Source organism: Mchenga conophoros, linkage group LG11, assembly GCF_057382185.1.
Source record: "Mchenga conophoros isolate Kocher_MC1m ecotype Shallow Benthic linkage group LG11, M_conophoros_male_GT1.1, whole genome shotgun sequence".
NCBI lineage: Eukaryota > Metazoa > Chordata > Actinopteri > Cichliformes > Cichlidae > Mchenga > Mchenga conophoros.
The window spans coordinates 14456556-14476947 of NC_140536.1; the positions used below are offsets into that span (position 1 = coordinate 14456556).

Below are 20392 nucleotides of genomic sequence, written 5' to 3' on the forward strand. Positions count from 1 at the left end.
CTTGGCACATATTTTTACTTGTGGTCCTTATATTGATTAAAAATTAGCTCTCTATTGTGTGTGTGTTTTTGTGTTAAAAGGACAAAAGAGTACAGGGACTACTTGTTAAGCTAAAGAATGACTTAAGAAACAGGCAAGAAAACAAGTAATGCCCTGAACCATGTTTAAAGGTAATAGTGAACAGGCAATTATTTCACGAGTAGCACGAGTGTTATAGCTAGGGTTGCCGAATCTTTAACTATCAAATAGCACAATGCACAGTCAGCTGGGCATAGCGTAAATATGCACTGTCCATCCATAATCTTATAACAAAAATACTGTAAAATGTTGGTTTTCAGTTTAATCAATACCTCATGTAAAACAATAAAGACAAATACAGTAAATTATAACAGAAGTCACAAGGGCATTTCCTTTGAAAAATAAGCAAAAAGGAAACAAATACTGTAAATACAGTCTTCATTTACCCAGCTTATTCTACTACGCAGACCAAACAAACGACCCCTTCTTTTCACTAATCACGTATTACTCCACACTTGTATGCGGGACAGGCCGTCACTGTATGGAACGCGAAGTACGATTGCGGTCAAATCAGATTTGGTATTTGTAAGAGTGCCATCTGTTGGTCAGAAAGTGACATTGCAGTAACGGTCCGGGGCATTTAAGGTCGAGTAAGGGACAAACCAATGACAGTATAGAAATCAGTTTTGCGCATTATACTGTGGTATCCCTTAGTTGCCACTTGCCTAAATTAGGATTATCTTCCAGTGACAATTCCCAAATATAACGGGTAAGCAAGAAAATCAAATAGTTATAATACTAATAATAAATATTTAATGTTAACAAAAACACAGGTTTGGTTCATTTTTTGTCACAGTACCTAAAACTGATTAGCTGCTAGCGCTAATGTAGCACTTACCATTAGCTTATTGCTCAGGTTCTTGATAACCTTTTGTTAAGTTTTCGTTTGTGACATACATCATGTTTTTTATATGTGGGTGTTTCTTTTAATTATAGCGATATTTACTTCTTTATAAAGTGATGCCTTTACAAGCAGTTAACCTAGTAAAAAGCAATTCCCTAATGCCTAGCAGCCCGTCCTTACTGATGTTTGTATTTTGTCAGTGCAGTTGATGGTAACTTGATGGTAAGTTGATGGTGTAGTCCTGAAGGTATCTTAAATATTAGTCATTCTCTATAGGTTTAGTGCAGCTAATTAAAAGTTTTACATAACAAGGCTTAACAGGTTGATATTCATAATCCCTTCATGATACTTTTAAAGCAGTAGATCTAGTCAGTCTGCATACCGAAAGACTAAGCCAAGCTGATCAAGAGGTTTTAACCTTAAATAGGTCCATAGTAAACATTGAAATTGCTTTATGGAAAGTGAGAGAAGCATTGGTTTTAGCCCTCATGAGTTTTATCTAAAGCTAGTAGCAGTATATGTGTAGGCTGCAATATGGAAGCGTGTTTGATTAAAATAAGAATTTGATCAACATATTGTATGGGCAGCTGTGGCTCAGATGGTAGAGCGCACCATCTATCAGTTGGAAAGCTGATTGCTCAATTCCTGATTTCTGTAGCCCACATGCTGAAGTATCCTTGGGCAAGATACTGAACCCCAAGTTACCTCTGATTCATGATCAGAGTGTGTTTGTGAATGTTATAAAGTGCTTAGGCATATATAAAATTGCTGTACGAATGTGTGAGTGATTAGGTGGATGAGACTTGCAGTAGTACTTGAAGTGTTGAGTAGAAAGGTGCTTTTTAAGTACCAGTCCATTTATTTATTTATTTCTAACTGAATTGTTTTCATGATTTCTGAAGTTGGGCATACTCCACTGTGCATTATCCTATTAACTATTAAGGTGTATATTTTTCTCTGTTCACTGTATCAGCTCAGTTGTATCACAGATATCCTAAAAGTGCTATGTTGTCTTTTGCAGTGTAAGAGAAGCTGCAAAGATCACTGACATGACATGTGAAGAGAAATCTGAGATCTCCATGGCAAAGACACGTCAGCGTAAGCCCAGCAATTGCATATATTAGCAGTATTTTTTACTCGCTTTCAGAAAAACATTTGTTTAGATTTGTTTTTTTGTGATTTGAAGAAGAAAATGTTCTCAAGATTCATTTAACTGTCATAATGCAACACAAGTGTTGTTTGTAACTGCGTGAGTGGAGGTGGTATCATAAATACATCTCACAATTAGAGTTCTCTTTATTACAGGCCACTAGATTGAAATAAAGATTTCTTTGCTGTCCATGAGATCAGGATTTATTTGAGGCTAACACAGTTACATATTTTTTTCTTTGTGGCGTTTGAATGTTATCCCTATTCCTGAGTGGGTTTCCTCACATACTCCAACTTGCTCCCACAGTTCAAAGACTTGTGTGTCAGGTTAATTGATGAGCCTAAATTAGACAGAGATGAATGGCAGATAATATGCTTAAAGTGTACAGAACAGAGAGCATTGCATGATTGTATGATTAAATGTGGCTTGTAGTCTAAAGTGCTCTGAGTGGTCAGTAAGACTAGAAAGACTTCCGAAGTGAAATTGTTAAAAATCAACTAGTAAAAGCATTGTGGGTATTAGTAGTGGTATCTATTATTGAGTATTTGCATCAATGTCATTACAGTGTTGTCAGAAGCTCAGTTACTTATGAGAGACATTGAAGAGATGATGAATTGGTGTGCATCGTTAGATCTCTCCAACCAGAGACAGCAAAGAATGGTATGTTTACAGTGAACCACGTGACTGTGCTGCAGACCACAGTCAGCCCAGAATCAAGTATTTTTATTTGTCAAATCTCAACCATATTCCTTTGAGGAAACTTACCCGGCTGAGTTTACATAATGTTTGTCTTCTTTGTTTCTAACCCACTGTCTTTCTGTTTTTAAATGGGTTTATTTGTTTAATTAATTTAATCCTGTCTCTATCATACTTAATGAAGCTGATACTATACTTCTGTTATAACAAGGTCACAAGTGGTCAGGTTATGAGTTCCCTATAGTTGCATAGCAACCCAGTTAATTTCTCTTCTTAGCTGCAAGAAAAGGATATGCAAAGTAAATCTGAATTGCCATTAATATAAAATATATTTGACACAGACGTTAACCGTTTCAGTCCATTTAGTTTCACTTTAGGCTTAGCCTCTGGACATCTCTTACATTGTCTTCCATTCCTTCCATGCACTCTAAGCGCTAGACTAGACCCTCCTGACCTCTTTCCCAAAGTGCCACAGGGGGTGACGGATAAATAAAACTTTTTGCCAGAACCACTGGGCAGAATCAGAAAAAGAATTCTATTTGCTAAACCATAATATCTTTAATGCATGTCGTTCTGATTTAGGAGCTGTTATTTCAGTGAGTAGATTTACAGCAGCCTTGACAGCTGCATCAATTTCATCCGCACGTGTTGCCAGCCTCAGCCCCACCTACAAATGTAACGATTGGCCCAATCGTTTCAGGAAACAAGACGACCAGCGATCCATGAGAGACTGTTCAGTCTCACAAAAATAAAATTTGAGCTCCAGGTTTCTACCTCTAGAACCTAATTAGCAGGAGTGAGGACTCCCTATAAATAATTTTTCTCACAGGACAGATATAATAGTGTGTGTACGCACGCACACACACACTAGAAAACACATAAATGAATGCGCAGCTTCTGTCTATTGCAGCTGTTAACAAAGCACAAAGGATGCACAAATGACCTTGTTATTATTTTATGTGCTGAGGCATAGTGTGCACAGCACAGCCTTGTGTGCATGTTGTTGTTGTTGTGACAGAATCAGCAGGAGTGTCGGGCCAGCATAGAGGAGGACGGAGAGACCTTGGTCATAGAGGGCTTCAGGTTTGAGAGTGCAGCAAGCAGGCAGGAGCTGAAGAGGCTGAGTTCACAGGCTGCTGCAGGAGGATGCCAGGGTGACACGTGACTGACTTCCAACTTTGTGAGTCCATTATGCAGGCTGATCAAGGTCGCATGACTGACAGCGGTAGAGGAAAAAAAACCAACATAACACATGTTTACTCTTATATATATCTCTGAAGCCATATATATGATCTAGTATAAAGAATACTTACTATTTTAAGGAAAAGTGTTTCTAAATATTTTCTGTAAGACTATAAATTTCCATTTATTGTTGGTTTTAAAAAAAATATCTTTTATTAGTAGTTTGTCTGCTTGTTGTATTCAACTGTGGTGCATTTAATTATAGTGCTGGACATTTTCCCCCGGTATGCAACAACACGCTGTGAATGAGAGCTGAGGGGAGGACATGGTCTGCTCTCTGATTACACGGAGCTTTTAGGCTGTTCAGTGTCTTTCCTGTTTATACTATAGTGTAGCTTGTGAGTGCTTTTATTATAGTGAAGTTTCATAGCTCACTGTGCTTACTAGTACAGCTGGCTTAACAAAGTACTGTATTATAAATAAAATATTACATTGCCTTTCTTGGACATCTAAGAGTCATATTTTTGTGTGTTTTTAATCCATGGTGAAACTAGTATTTACAAACCTTTATGATGAGTTTATAAACTTGTTTTACTACTTTTTGTCTGTAATTTAAAATATATATTAACATCATTGTATTCATTTCAAAAGGGAAAGGGCTGTAAAGATAATTGTTAAAATTAGTTTATTCACTTGGTTATTCTTAAATATTTGTGTTATCTATGTTTTACCTTACAGTTACCTTAGTATTCTTGCAGAAGCAAATGAGGTTACAGCTCAGGTCATTATATATTGTTTGACTGTACTGCGTCGGACAAACCAGAGCGCAGTGTCCTGCAGAACAATACGCTTCAGCCATTTATTATCTTGTCAAATCCCCTAAAATGTCGAGGGCTTTAGGGTTGCAGTCCGGCCTCGTAACTTCTTTCAAAAGAAGCACCATCACTATGCTGACATTGAATTAAACATGAAAATCTGCAGTTTGTCAAATATATTCTGAAGCTGGTGAATCCATTGCTCTGTTCGTGGTCGAGAAGGACTAGAGGCTGTTTGGCTGCGACGTGAACCAACAAGACCTGGCAGAAGAATAAAAAGTGTCAGAGCATCAATGTAACCAATTCACAAACTCCCAATTAGAATGTCAGATGAACGATTAAGCCCAGAAGTTTACCAAGCATTAACATACTAAACAGACTGACATAATATATGCAAATAAGGTCATTATTATGCATGTGCTAGTTCAGTGCCCAAATTAAGTCCTCTTTTGGAGCACTCGGGATATGTTTGCAAGCACCAGCTCTATGACAACATGTTATAGAAATAATGGTCACTTGAAAAATCTAATTAGCTCTACATTTGATTGTAAGCTGTATTAGTCACTGGAACATGAAGAAAGCTTGAATTAAAATTAGCAACTGAAGCTAGGGAGAGGAATAGAAGGCAGAATCTAATCGTGGATTGTTTGGACATGCGATGCGCAGACATGCTGACGAAAGCATCCTGTAATCAGACTGAGTGGCATAAGAAGTGGTGAAAAAGCATTTAGCAGATGCTGAATTAGTGATGACTGAAGTTACTTTGTTGTTTATCAGTCTTGTGTTTTCATCCTTAAGTGCTGCATGAATTATTTATGTTTCAGCCCACGTAATTGGTGGGAAAACAAACAACAACAACAGAAAGAATGGGGAAAAAATACCAGACCAGGAGAACACAAGTATTAATCAGTTGTGTGGTCCTTAATAAATTTTTCTAACTCTCGGGACTTTGAACCTCTTCAAACTGTTGCTGCAGCTGCTGCAGCCCCCTCTTTAAAACGTCTTGTAAAGGAGCCATGGTGCTTTATTGCTCCGTGTCTTTTTGATTGCAGTTGCGGTTTGTTGTCGGCTGATCTTCTCATGTCTGTTTTTCATATAAACATCTGCTCTCAATAAATCTGCACTGATGAAACCACGAGGTCTGAACCAACAGCAGTTGCCTGCTATGCACACTTTCTGCCAGAAGGGGATGCCGTTTCTTGTGATTTTATGTCATTTGTCCCCGTGTGTTAGGCACTCGAGTGATTACAGCGAATGGCAGCATCTGTGGAGGTAATGTGCCTGAAGGCTGGGCCCTTAATCAGTTGTCTTTTACAGTCTTTATGCCTGATATAGAAATAGTAGAGAGTAAGGTATGCAGAATACATTCATCTTTGTCCCTTGGCAAAAAAGAACAATTTCACCTATTATTAATCACCAGTGAAACGCGTGTGGATGGTAGGTCACAGTAGACTCTCTCTGATCTTTTTCTCTGCTATATAACACCCCATCAAGTACCACTGCACTACTGCAGTTAAAGTTAAGATCTATGATACCAGCAGTACAGTCATATTTCACAGTGCTGAACTAAACTGCACCAACACTTACCCCGCTTATTCTTTTCTCTCTCTGTGTTTCACAACACTGAGGAAGTTTGACAGCTGTGGATTGCATGCAGTGAAGGCTTATCGCCCATCAGCTATGTGTGAAGCTGCACTGGCAGAACTGGTGTAAACTTTTTGGGGGCGAGATCCGAGCAGGAGTTCTGGATTTTGACAAACACACTTGATGAGAAAATGGCTTGACCAAACATTGCGTATTCTGTGATGTGATGCTCAGCCTCCAAATCGCCATTTGCATGTAGCGTTCAGGGGACCTCGATTGTTTGGAGCATTCTTGGCAACCCACAGGGTGTTTTCATATTGTGTTTCAAAAGTGCACTGAACTGAAGTGTACTTGCCTGCTTACTGATTCATCACAGACCCTGAAACTGTGCCATGTAATCAGAAACTGGCCTTCTTTACACAGTGCAGAGGTCAGCCATATCCAAGGACCCTGTATGTGTGTTGGTCCTGCAGAGGACATCCCTGTAGACTGGAAGAGCATAGCTGCAGCGGGGCATCCAAGGCCCTTCCTTTGTTTTTGCTGAGCCAATTAGAGAGAGATAGCATCTGCTGTGAAAGGAGAACAATGGCTTGTTCACTGTGTTTGAGTTTATGTGTGTGAATAAAGTTTGTGTGGGTGTATCTGTAGGCTAGTTAGTGCGTGTGTGTGTTTGTGTAGCTACACTATATGAGCATGTGGCGTGCTGAATAGTAATGAGAGAGGAGTATTGTATACAGCAGACGAGAGGAAACAAGAAAGTGACTGCCTACAAAGTATGACAGACAGCATATGGCTTCATCTACTTTGATTCAGTTAACACACACACACACACACACACAGCAAATCACCAGAGAAGCACATATAAATTGAGAAGACTTCCTGCATTTATGAGTGAGGCACATACAATGCTTGTAATTAAAAAGTCACTGCTGCTGAGTGACAGTCTGCCTCACGCGCAGTCAGTTTGTGTCCTCGCTCGAATTTCTGTAAAACTTTTTGACAGGAAGTGCGGTGATGATTTCACAGTCGGCCGTAACACCCCCATCTATCCAAAGAGCCTAGAGGTCCTTAACCCCTACCTGCTGCTATCTTGAGTTATGCAGTTTGATGGCTCTTCAATTCTAGGTACGGATTAACAAGCGAGATATTTGAGGATGTGTGAATGTGTGCGTGTTTAGCTTGCTAGCACCCCTGTCTTGGCCAGCCGGCTCCACCATATGGCCACATTTATCATTTATCTCGCTATTCATTAAGACTGCCCTTGCTGGGTGCAGAAGCACTGCTGGGTGCCTCAGCCTCACCTGCCTCACCTCTACAGTGCTGTGGACAATTGACCGCAGTCCACTCTAATTTTGGATGTGAATGCTGTAAAATGAAATGTCCAACCCCTTTTAACTTAATCTTTTTTTCCACTACAAGCAAGCTGTTTATCCATCAGAGGAGAGGGCTCATTAAAGGGCTGCATCAATATAAAAATAAATAATCTAAATACACAATTTTATTGCGCTCAAACGTCGAAGGATGCAACAACAAGCGAACATTTGTGGACAGTTTAACACAGGAGTATGTTATGAGCTTGAAAGTCAATATTTGGTATGATCAGGCACAGCCTGAGCTCTCTTAGGCAAGATTTCTTGTCTTAAAGTAATCTGTAGGAATAGTTCTGCAGGCTTCTTGAACCTCTGGGGAGACCAATCCATGACTAATGGTGTTCCTTTGTGTGTGTGTTTTTAATGCATTTATGCTTTTCCTGCATTGACAGTGTGTTTAGGGACATGGTGAAAAATGAAGCCATTGTCAGACAGATGCTTTCCTAGTGGTTTTGCATGGTGGCTCAAAATCTGATGGTACTTTTTGTTCATAATTCCATCAATCTGGACAAGATTTCCAACACCACTGGCTGAAATGCTGCCCCAAACCACGAGAGAGCCCACACTATGTTTTACAGATGATTCCAGACTCTCACTGTTTTATCTCTCCCCTGACCTCTTCTGCACAAATTTAATCTAAAAATTTCAAATTTCAATTCATCACTTCGTAAGACCTGTTGCCACTGATTTTCAGTCAAGTTCTTGTGCAATTTTGCATATTTCAACCTTTTCTCCCTACCCTAAGAATGGCTTCTTGATAGCCACCCTCCCACTGAGACCATTTCTGTTCACTGGCTTCAGTGAACACTAGATGGATCAACTGAAGGGCCAGATACATCTCTCAGTTCCTGTGCCAGGTCTATGATCTTTTTTTCCCCCTATTTCTCCAGAACATGACTTTCACATACTGTTATGCCAAACAGTCAGCTAATAGCTTTTTTAGAAATAACCTGTTAGTACAAAAATATTATGTTATGGCTGTCAAACTGTGTTATCTTTGTCATTTTTCATAGATTCAGCTAAAGAAATTGGAACAAATTACCACTTTTTGCAAAAGGCTGTTAGTAACGAAGCGCCTGAAGATACAACTTAAAATTGGTTCTTTGCTAAGAGGTCTGTCATGTGTAGACACAACGCTGGTTCATCCCTTAAGGTGGGTGCCTTTTTTATGCATGAATGATTCATAAGTCATTGTTAAAAGACTTAACACGAAAAACAAACACACAGAGAAACCCTTAATCCTCTCAGAATGGTCAGATAGAAGGACTGGACTGGAAATAAGCAGCCAATGTCCATGAAAGGCAGTAAACTACTGTTCTAGACTATTTTGAAAAAACACACAATCTGGCTTCTTAGAAGCAAAATAAAGAAATGAGAGGTGGCTCAACACTTTTGCAAACAAACAACAGCAAACATGTTGGTCAAAAATAATTGCGAAACTGCACATTTCTTTGGGCCTGTAATGTTTATGCTTTCAGTTTCCTGTGTAAGAAATGCATCATTCATTGTTACATAAAAGAAAAGGAAAGTGTACATTTCTGACATGATGTATCATTAAGAAACGCTCTCCTGCATCAGCAACACATAACACTCTGATTAACATATGAGTTTTGTTTCCTGAGCTAAGTGTGTCAGTGTGAAATAATTACCTGTGTGGGGGGGTTTGTTCTGTTTTGTTTTACTTTCTCTTCACTCAGTGCAGCATATGAAGTGATATTTTTCCAATGCAATCATCATCTTTCAGTTTCAGATTTTGATTGCAGTAATTTTGTTAGAATAAATTATAAAAGAAAGAAAAAAATGGAAAAATCATCTCAGCATTGCAGAAAAATCCTGATCTGGTCTAGACACAGCCTGCGCTAAGCCTGGCTAAAGATCTGCATGGATGAAATGGAGAGGGATTTGTGATCTCATTGAATGGACCCATTTGATAGCTGGCTGTGGTGAAAATTGAACTGAATGGGCGGAGGTAAGCGGAGGTTGTTTTTTTTTTTTGACAGAACCAAGGTTATTCATAGTTGGGCCAAAATCCGGTTGATTGAAATGAGTCACTCCTCCTTTAAAGTAGCTGGAGATAAATGAGGGAAAAAGTATAAAATATACCAGGGGAGTAGGTCTGAGCACTGTAAGAAGGAAAAATAATCTGTAAATAGTAGTTTATGTGTGCTTTTGTGTTAGTTATGCACAATTCTGAGGGGTCCAGTGTGCATCTCACTGTTATTCATTAGTATGCATTCTACACCATTTTCTCCAGATACCAAGTAGGTGATTCATCCTAAAACAGCAGGACTATTTCACTTGCTGCAGCCTGTGTAGGGACTGTGAGGCCAGCTGTTGTTTTAGCGCGTCCCCGTTAAGCATCAAAACATCAAACAGCAAGCATGACTTAACTGCCCTCAGAAGATCACAGACTGTTGTTGTGCTTGTCATTTTTATCTCAGGAAGAAGTCTTTGCATTTCTCCCCTTCTCTGTAGTGCACTCTTGATTTTTCTCTTATCCTGCCTGTCTGTCTTCCTCTGTCTCTTCTTGATGGTTTGACAGTGTGACAGCGGTTCATCTTCAGTCTTGTGTGGGGATGTCAGCAGGAGAGAGATGTCTGTCTTGGCACCACTGATTGCTCAGTGTGTGGGTGCGTGTCAGTGGTTGTGTGATTTAGACACTTGCGTGTGGATACCGGAGGTGTGCTTATGTGTTGTGTATGAAATATGTTCTGGTGCATACTCACTTTTGCTTATGAGAGTTTGGGTATTGACAGTCTCCAGTAATTTGTCTCTTTGTGAGATGGATAAGTATTTGTTATGACGTAGTACTCCGCATAAGCTGGTTTCAGTGTATAATTGTACACTCACTGGTCACTTTATTAGGTACACCTTATTACTTGTACCAGGTTGGATTGTCTTTTTCCTTCGTAACTGTCTTAATTCTTTGTAGTATAGATTTAATGAGGTGCTGGAAACAATCAGAAATATCTGTCTGCATTGATGTGACAGCGTCGCACAGTTGCAGGAGATTTGTCAGCTACGCATCCATCACGTGACGCTCCCATTCCACACATCCCAACATCACATCCAAAGTTGCTCTACTGGATTGAGATCTGGTGACTGTGGAGGCCACTTGAATGCAGTGAACTCACTGTCATGTTCAAGAAACCAGTCTGAAATGTTTTGAGGCTCACTTTCTTGTTCTTAGCTGACAGGAGTGACAAGTGTGCTCTTCTGCTGGTGTACCCAAGTATTCAAGGCTTGACAGTTTGTGCATTCAGAGATTTTCTCCCGCATGTTGTTGTAGCAAGTGATTATTTGAGCTACCATTCTCCTCTGACCTCTGACATCAGCAGGGTATTTTCTTCCAGAGAACTGCTGCTCACTGGATATTTTCTGTCTTCTTCTGTTTTTTTGGACCATTCCCTCTACACCAGAGTGATAGTTGTTGTTACGGCTGTGGCCATAAGAACACTGTGTGGGCTGTTTGTTCTGTGTCTCTTTACTGTGTTTAAGACTCTTTACAGGTCCCTCCCCTAATGAAGAGTAGTGAGCAGCTGATTGGACCATGGAACAGGTGACCACATTCAAAAAGCCGCTCTGACAGCTCCAGGGAGAGAGAGAGAGAGTGTGGAACGAGCGAGTAGCCTGACAGCCGTCGCAGTCCTGACCCTGGTTTTCCCAGCCTGTGTTTATCTTGTGTATTTGTGGGAGTGTGAATTGTAAAAGCCGCTCCTAGTGCATTAGCTGAGAGCTTAGGCACTCGTGGGCTGAAGCGGAAGGGGTGAGCTGCCTTTTCTTTTGGAATCGTTTTCTCCTGTTTTCTTGGTCAGGGAGCGAGGGATAGCTCTGTCATTTGTTTGTTCTTTTTTCTTTCTTAGGGTTTAGTTAGTCTTTTCTGGTGGGACTTAGTTGGTTTTGTTTATTATTTTGGCCTGGGCTCACCCTGGAGCTATGCTTCTTGTCCTTAAATAAAATCACTTTTTTTACTCACAACTGGTTTGGATGTTTGGCTTGGGAACCAGGGCGGGGATTTGTCTCTCTCTCCTCCAACCTTATGTGCGTCCCTACCCGCCTAGACTAGGGGCGTAACAGTTGTATTTGGCTGGTCTACTGGAATTTTCAATCTTCCACCAACAACCATATCATGTTCAAAGTAATCTTCCTCATTCTGATGCTCATCTTCACCATGTCTACAGGCATGGAGTTGCTACAACTTCATTAGCTCATTAGATATTTGCATTAACAAGCAGTTGAATTAAGTTTCTGGTGAGTGTATCTGACAGTACCAAAAACATGAAAGGAGGGAGTTTCGTTGTCTTTAATTGAGGTTAAAGTTGTCAGGCAGAGCTTCATCTAGGTTGGAGCGCTTTCCTCTAGGATGCCAGTGATGTTGAAGATGCTTCAAGTCTGAGGCAAGCTAAACTGCCTGACACAACAGCAACTGAGACTCAGGTTTTTTTTTGGAATGTCAGCCACATAGATGTCACATATACAAATGATATATGGTATAAATGATTGACAATAATTTACTATTACTGGAAGACCACATTAGAATTATGGCATTATTCGTCAAGAAAACAATAATTCTAGTTAATTACTTGAGAGCTTCTTAACTCAGCTTGGCTATTCACAAAAAAAAAAATCTATATAAGTGCTTATTGTGTGGTTTCTTGCTTTCATCCTTCTTCTCACATTTGCAGGTAATATGATCTTATATGCATTTTAAAACCCAGCAGGACTGGTAGAAATAAGGAGGAAAGTAGTGCCTTTTGACAGTTTGTAAAATCTCATTGCTGTGCATTCCACAGTGGATTTGTTAGGATAGATGTTATGAAAGAAGGCCTAATAAACTACATGACAGTCTTGTCTCTTTTATTCAGACGTTAAAGTCTCTGTTTTTAGTTCTCTGAAATGCAATTACAGCTTTTCTCTTTTAGTTGACAGACTGTTTGCATGAAATAATGTGGGCAGATTATAGGTATCAAAGTATAAACTCCTGCTATTTGTGCTCTGCCTCTCATTGTTATGCAGCATGCATCTATGGACTGATGTTTATTCAGAGACTTATATATTTAGGACTTTAGAGTCTTCTAAAATCTTTTCTTTGTCCAAGCCTCCTTTTAAAATCCCCTTTAGATTCCCAGCACCAAAAAGCAAACACAATAAACAATGCTCTTGGCTCCTGTGGGTATACCTTAAATAGTGACTTGCCAAGAGGTCAGGAAACTGTGTTGAAGAAATGTATTTTCAAAGCAGCTTTACGGTGTTAAATGGCAGGTCGTATTTTTTCTTAGATTTTTTTTGTTTGTTTTATTAAGGTTATGTTTATTAGTTAGCAAACCGTAGCTTATATTTTACAGTGCTTTGTTTATGCTCAGCTGTTCCACTACTGGATTTACGGGAGATAGGTTTCAAATACACCCTTAAATCAGTTTTATTTGACACATAAATGTAAAACAGAACAACAAAGTTGCACTTTTTGGATCTTTTTTATGCCACCTTACTGGCAGCGCCCATAACAGAAGGCTGTCAGGGTGTCCATCTCCATTCTCAGTAGTTTTAAGTCATTTTTTTAAAAATGTGCTTCAAACTTCATTTTAACACATAAATGAATAAGGTGTGACCTGATAAAATATATATATATATATATTTTTTTTTAGTGGGATATGGTATTTACGATCAAATTTCCTGTAGGATAAACTTGTAAAGTGGTGGATATTTTATATCCAAAAGGTCAAAGGTTACCTTGACTAATCACAATGTTCTGAACCCAGGACAAAGAGGAAGACAGTGACCACAATTTAGTTTCAAATACTGAATTTTAGGCATTCACTGTGATGGCTTGTGCTAAAAAGCTAAGCTGGAGCTGTTGGGGCTCAGGAGGTAAAGCGGGCCGTCTACTAATTGGAAGGTCGGAGGTTTGCTTCCTGTCTCCTCCAGTCTGCATGAAAGGCTGGAGGAGTGTTGAAAGGAAAGTATCCTTGGGCTAAATACTGAACCCTGAGTTGAACACGTTTATTCATCAAGTGTGTGATTATTAGACAAGTTCCTTGTGTATTTGAAAAAAAAGCAGTAGTATGAATGTGTTTGATTAGGTGAAAGCGCTTGTATTGCTTTGAATGCTCAGTTAGAGCAGAATAGTACTATATAAATACCAGTCCATTTACCATGCAAAACATTTGTGTACATGTTTTCCACTTTGTGACCCGTTATAAGCAAACGTATACTTACATAAATGCCTTTTATTATTGCTTCAGAATCTTCTCCACATAAATTAATCTGGACAGACATGGATGTAAGCTGCACCTTGACTGGTATTCAGAGCATTCAACTGTGAGGAGTTACTGTAATTGTAGTTATTGCAGGCAGGCACAAAGCAACGATGATGTCAAGTGGATACGTTTGCAAAAGAAACAACAAGATTTCAATGTGAAATGCTGAAATAAAGCAGCTGGCAGAAAGACACGCGGAGGCACATGAACCCAGTGGAATGAGAGGGTGGCCACAGATAAGAGTGAAAACCATGACATTAGCATAGTATTGATGACAGATTTGGTCACATATAATCTTTGATGACAAAAGAGGCCTTCATTGCTGCACGGTGGGGAACTCCTATGTGGGCGATGTTGGCATTCTGAAAATGAAAAACTAATCCGTTTTATTGTGTATGTGTTTTTTTTTTTTCTTATCTGTGATGGAGTATGCAATGGAATTTCCCCATTCCTTCTATTCCTGTCTATGGAATTACCCCTCAGGACACCTGATGCTTCTTAACATGTCTAACAGTCACACACTCAGCAGGCCTTGTCAAAGTGACAGGGATTTATTTGTCTGGTGTCTCTTTGGGTGTTGATAGGTCACCGCCGTTCTCTCATGTGTCATACCTATATGACATATTGCACTAATATGAAGCAATATAGAGGGGAGAACCTGCTGTTAGTCTACTGGCTTTACTCTCTTCTTATAAGAAGTTTTCTGATTTCTTTTAGATCATGCAGGTGAGGGGAAAAAAACATAATGATAATCCTGTAAATAGACTTACACTACCTCTAAAAGCAGTAGCTTTTAGCATGGCACCACTTCTTTGTAATTTTTGCCTTCATACAACATCATGGGGGGTTTTAAATGAAACATTCAAGATGTGATTGAAGTGACTTTAACAAAATTGAAATTCAAATTGAACTTTGACAAAATGATTGCATGAACATGAAGTGATGTAGTATTTTCAAAATGATATCACAGGTGCATCTATTCAAAATCTCGGACGAGCTTCAAGATGAGTTTGAGGTTTTCTGAAAATCTGGTAAATTGGCAGCAGCTACCAAATAAGGTCCACTAATGAGCTAATGACCTGAAGGTCCACAGAAGACAACTGAAGTGGATGTCTAAGGAGCTTGGAAAGAAAAGCGATTGGACTTCTTTAAGTTTCTTGAAGACGTTTCACCACTCATCCGAGAAGCTTCGTCAGTTCTAAGCTTCCTCTAACTGAAGAAGCTTCTTGGATGAGAGGTGGAACATCTTTCCAAGCTCCTTAGACTGCGATGACCTGGATGACTGAGAACCTTCGCAAACAACTGAAGTGGATGATGGCAGAATTCTTTCCAGTGTTAAGAAAAACCCTTCAATAAATCTAACAAAGTCAAGAAAACTCTCAAGGAGGTAGATGTACAATTTTCTACTATGAAAAAAATTGTCTTCATGAATGTAAAAATACAGAGTGTTTCAACCAAGGTGCTGGATTTTGAACTGTACAGGGCTATACTCTCTGCTTAGATCCAGCTAAATGCTGAAAACTGATTAGATGACACTTCATAAAGCAAATTGGCAATGATCCACAGCAAAATGTGAAATGGGATATTCTTCAATAGCCAAGTCAGTCACCTGATCTCCCCCAATACAGCATGCCTTACAGTTACTGAAGACAAAGCTGAAGGCAAAGAGACTCACAAACAAACAGCAACTGAAGATGTTTCCAGTAAAGGTGATGTCCAAAAAAATGTTCATCCAATTACGAAAAACAGTATTTAAAATATTCAAATATCAAAAAAATTGTGTTAGTTTGTCCAATAACTTTTGAGCTCCTGAAAACAGCATACTATAAATATAAAATGCTCTATTGTCTGAAAAGTAAAGTAGTACTTTGTTAAATATCTTGAATTAAATCTAAAAGTCTGCACTCCAGTCACATTTTAATTATTTGATTTAAAATCCACTTTCGTGGTGTGCAGAGGCAAAACTACCAAAAAATGCGTAGTTCTCCAAAAACCTATGGACCCAAGTGCACACCAGTCTTAATAAGTTAGAGAAAGAAACTTTTGTAGTAGTGTTGCCTCTGCTGTGTTCAAAAGAGTCCTATTGTGAACACAGAAATATCGGCACATCCTTGTGCTGATTGTATGTCATTAAGTGCTCGGGCGCGTCAGTTCTTCATGTTTTCTATATGAGGCTCTAATCAAAGCCAGCTTCAGCCCTTCTGCCGGAACCCAGCACACACACAGAGACTTTGGACTGGAGTATGATGTTATTTTCCAGGCTGAGCTAATTGTCTCTGGGGCTCAGTTCTCTCTCTCTGGTTGCTGTCGGACTTTGCACTGTTACACGATGCAGCCGTGGATCCCTGGGAATGCTCTAATGAAGACTTATGAGAAGCTGGATGTCTCTTGGCTGTGGAGGGAGGGATGTAGGGAGGACACTGAAAGATGGAAGATGGGAGTGAAGCAGAAAAGGGTGAGGAGTGAAGCGTGAGAAGAAGGAGGGAGAGAGCATGCAGTGAGACAGAAAGATGGATGGATGGAAGGAAAGCTAGCAGGAGTGGCTGTACGAGAGAGACTCAATACTGGTTGAAGGCTGTGCAAACCAAAAGCCTGTTAAAACTTTCTGGCTTTCCTTCACGTGTACATTACACACACTTTATATGCAGTGTAATGTGCCTATAGGGGACTTGATGTCTTTGGAAAAGTGCTGAATCAACTTATTGAAATCTTTTACTTAAATGGGAAGATTGTTGGTGTTTTCTGATGAGAATGTATGTATTTTAAGCTTCCTATTTTTCTGTATTTTGGAGTATATATGTGAGATATCCTCATTCAGGCTCATGTGTCACCCCAAAAAGCATATTTCTATCCATAGGCATGCTGCAGAAGTGCAATTAGAGGAAATCCACCTCCTTTAAAGCCACTCTGTTGAAGCTATTCTTCTCTACTTGTCTGAAAAATATGAGCTTGTATGGTGATTACATGTGTAATTTTTCAGAGTTCTAAGCTCTCTGCCTGTCTCTTTTCTTCTTGCTTACACTTTTGTGCCAAGCATCTTGTTTTCATGCAGACCCACTGCGGGCTTTTTCACAAACATCTGAAACATTTAAAAAGCAAATCTCAGGATTTATTCAGTCTGTTTTCACAATGTGCCCCTTTATTTTCTCGTGCGGTAATCAAAGTGTTGTCTTCAGGTTTTGTTTATCACATTTTGATAAAACCAAATGGTAACAAACTGGCAAAAGGGAGTACCTTGACTAAGAGTCTATTACTTTATCTTGCAATGCACTCAGATCTTTTTTTCTTTCTTTCTTTCTTTCTTTCTTTCTTTCTTTCTTTCTTTCTTTCTTTCTTTCTTTCTATGCTTGTTGGCAAGACAGGGCTAACACAGGTATTTGGTTTTCTGAGGCTAAAGCGGCTAAGATAAGCAAGCTCACGTGAAGATAAGGATGTGAGGCCTCAGTTAGCCATCTTAGTAGGCAGAATAGAAAAACATCTAACAAAAAAAATGAAGATGTGCCTTTATAGCTAGAAACACCAGGTTGTGGATGTTAACAGTAACTGTGTCAGCATCTGAGCCACCTAAAACCACACACACAGGCCTAAAGACCAACTAGCAACCCCCAGGAACCTCTGGTTACTTGGGAAAAATGTGTGTTCCCTGACTGGTTGGTGAGTAGTTGTTGGTTGCTACTAGGTGTGATTGGTCACAAAGATGTATGTGGTGCTGCCCCAAAAACCTGTGGGTGGCTATAGGAGTCTGCTAGTGATCAAAACCGATCACAAGGAGGTTTTCAGCACAGCCCGATATGCCTTTTTGCAAAATACTTTACCTAGAAACTGTAAACAACCTCCTGCAGCCATCCACAAATCAGTCAGGGAATACATATTTTTCCCTAGCAACTGGTTACCATCACACATACATTCACAGGCATGTGTGACTGTGGCTCAGCGTAGAGTTCAGCCGACTGCTAGCGGCCTTCAGCAACCACTTGAAACCGGTTGGGGAATGCACATTTTCCCTAGCAACCAGTGGTTGCCAGGCAATTCCCTCCTGATCTCTAGGCCTGCGTGACTGGGATCTAATTAAGATCCTCTTGATTTTACTTTTTCTCTGTTTTGGTCCAAGAAAAGCAGTAGAATGATAGTTATGTGCTGTTTACTTTTTCCTGTGATTTATCGAAACAACAGGAAACGCTGAAAAGATGAGAGCTTCAGCCTGCCTGGACTGCCAAACGACACCACATATTAATTAGTGTGAAATACATCACACAACACTCTGTCTCTTATCTTGATAAGCCGCAGTCATGCAGAGTACTTTATATTTCAAGTGCGTATAATTTCCTATAAGCTGCCATTTATTTTGAATGTTTCTTGCATACATAACAAAGACCCACTGCTTCTCCTGTGATTTAAATTGCCCCTCCTGTGAGTGATAGAGAAGCTTTGGCCGTTTTGATTTAAGATGGGGTTGACCGGGTTGAGCCCTTCGAGGGTAGAGAAGGCTCCTTCTGTCCCTTTTCAGGGGAGAATCCTTTCTTTAACTTCCTCTCCCTCTTCTGTCTTCACTCCAGTCTAAATGTCAGCCAGCCTGAGAGCGAGAGAGACAGAGAAAGAAAGAGGGAAAGCTGCGGTCTTCTGGGAAAAAGCCATTGAAAGCATACATGATGACACACTTCCTCCATTCAGTCTGATGAGCTATTGAAAAGCAAGATGACATTTTGCAATAATACACCATATAGCTCCAGAGTTTAGGGAGATTAAATATTATTCATAAATATGTGATGCCTGGCATTTATTGATGTTTGCGGCCAGATTTTCTGTCAAATCATTTTCTGTGTCAGCTCGCAGTTTCAGCTTTATACGTGAGGAAATATACCGCATCTAGTCAAGATGATGAACCATGACAGTGAGCTGTTATAATCAGCTATCCGACCAGATTGTTTAGCCAAAGGAACGTAAAGAGTTGCTGAGGATAATATAGAAAGATTTATAATACACCTCAAGCGTAATTATGAAAAATGAGCTATCGTGCGTGTTGTGCAAGCAAACCATGTGATCGTTGAGGTAACAGAACACCAAGAATCGAGTTCAGGCTTCAGCTTTGTGTCCTACTTACAGTAGAAAATTTTGCTACATCAGCTTGCACACCAGCCTGGAAAATCAGTTTTAGGTGATGAGAAAAATGATTTAGTTGACATGCTTTCCCACGAGAGTGTGTCTGAAAGCTTCTCGTTTTTTATGCTGAGAGGTGTGTGTGTGGGTTTGTGTAGCTGCATTTGCCAGTATGTGCAAGCACACGTCAGGTGGAAAACTAACAATATAGCAATTTTGGGAAATCAGTTTGCCTTTTTGGGAGCGGCAGGCGAGATCATGCTTTTATGTCTGTTCTCCCTCCTCCTCTGCCTCCCTCAATTTTTACCCTTTTCACCTTCCTCTGTGTTGCGTTCTTCTATCATTCCTCCTTCTGTGAGAAGAGGAATGCATGTTATTTCCTTTTATGTCCCCAAATCGGTGTGAAGTCCCCATGAAGGGTAGCAGATTAGTACCATTTTCATCCAGATAATTTCAACAGCTGCAGCGATGGCGGTGCTGCCGACATCTGTAGCCTCTTGTCTCCTGAGAGACACTCTGGCTGTTTGTTAAATTTCTGTCGCTTCAGATCAGCCCAGCTGGAGAAACACTAAACAGGCACATTTTATTCGCTCTGGGCCCCCACGGATGTTCTGGATTCACAATGCTGGAGCTGAAGTATCAATGAAGTATTGACTGTTGCATGCAGAGAAGGGAACAGCGAGGGTAGCAAGGGGACCTGAGTTAAATTTTACAGGGGGAAAAATGTTTGGTTGAAGACAGCAGAAGAGTTTTAGAAGACTAGGGAAGTTTTTAAGTTTGGGTTAAATAAGTAAAACAGCGTAAATCTCATTAAAGGCTCATTAGACTTGCAGTCATGGGTATTCATATTTTGCAAATATGCGCTTTTTATGTCGTCTTGTTCTTTATTTGATCTAATAATCTTTCAGTTTTAGGGTTTTACCTTTGAGAACATCATAAAAATAATCCGACCCCTAAAATGAGGTTAATATGACCTCAGATCAACTACAAAACATGGCACGTCACACTGTGAAATATTTATTTAACAAAACATAAGCCAAAATACAGAAAGTACATTATTACTGCTTCCATAGGAAATATGAGGGTAAGAAGCAGCTTGGTGCTGCTAATCAAACGCATGTGGTTCACCGATCGTCAGTAAGTGTGGGCACTTCTATAAAAGCAGAACCTTTGGCAGTTTGCTGGTCTCAGAGCATCCAAGTGTTTGTTAAAACAATACAACAGAGGAAAGACATCAGCACTGATTTTAGAGAAGCAATTGTTGCTACCCGCCAATCTGGGAAGGGTTATAAGACCGTTTCCAAACAATTTGAAGTCCA

At 39.8% G+C, this 20392-nt stretch overlaps 1 long non-coding RNA gene across 5 annotated transcripts; it reads left to right on the forward strand.

Moving 5' to 3' along the window:
* Positions 1 to 531: 531 nt before the first annotated feature.
* On the forward strand, positions 532 to 4441 carry LOC146563770 (uncharacterized). 5 transcript variants are annotated; one of them, XR_014894274.1, is made up of 4 exons: positions 532 to 787; positions 1944 to 2020; positions 2638 to 3948; positions 4216 to 4441. It is a non-coding gene; the product is annotated as an uncharacterized LOC146563770 (long non-coding RNA). The 5 variants fall into 5 exon arrangements; XR_014894273.1 differs by having other exon boundaries at positions 2638 to 2732; positions 3736 to 4441; XR_014894272.1 differs by having other exon boundaries at positions 2638 to 2732; positions 3742 to 4441.
* Positions 4442 to 20392: the final 15951 nt, after the last annotated feature.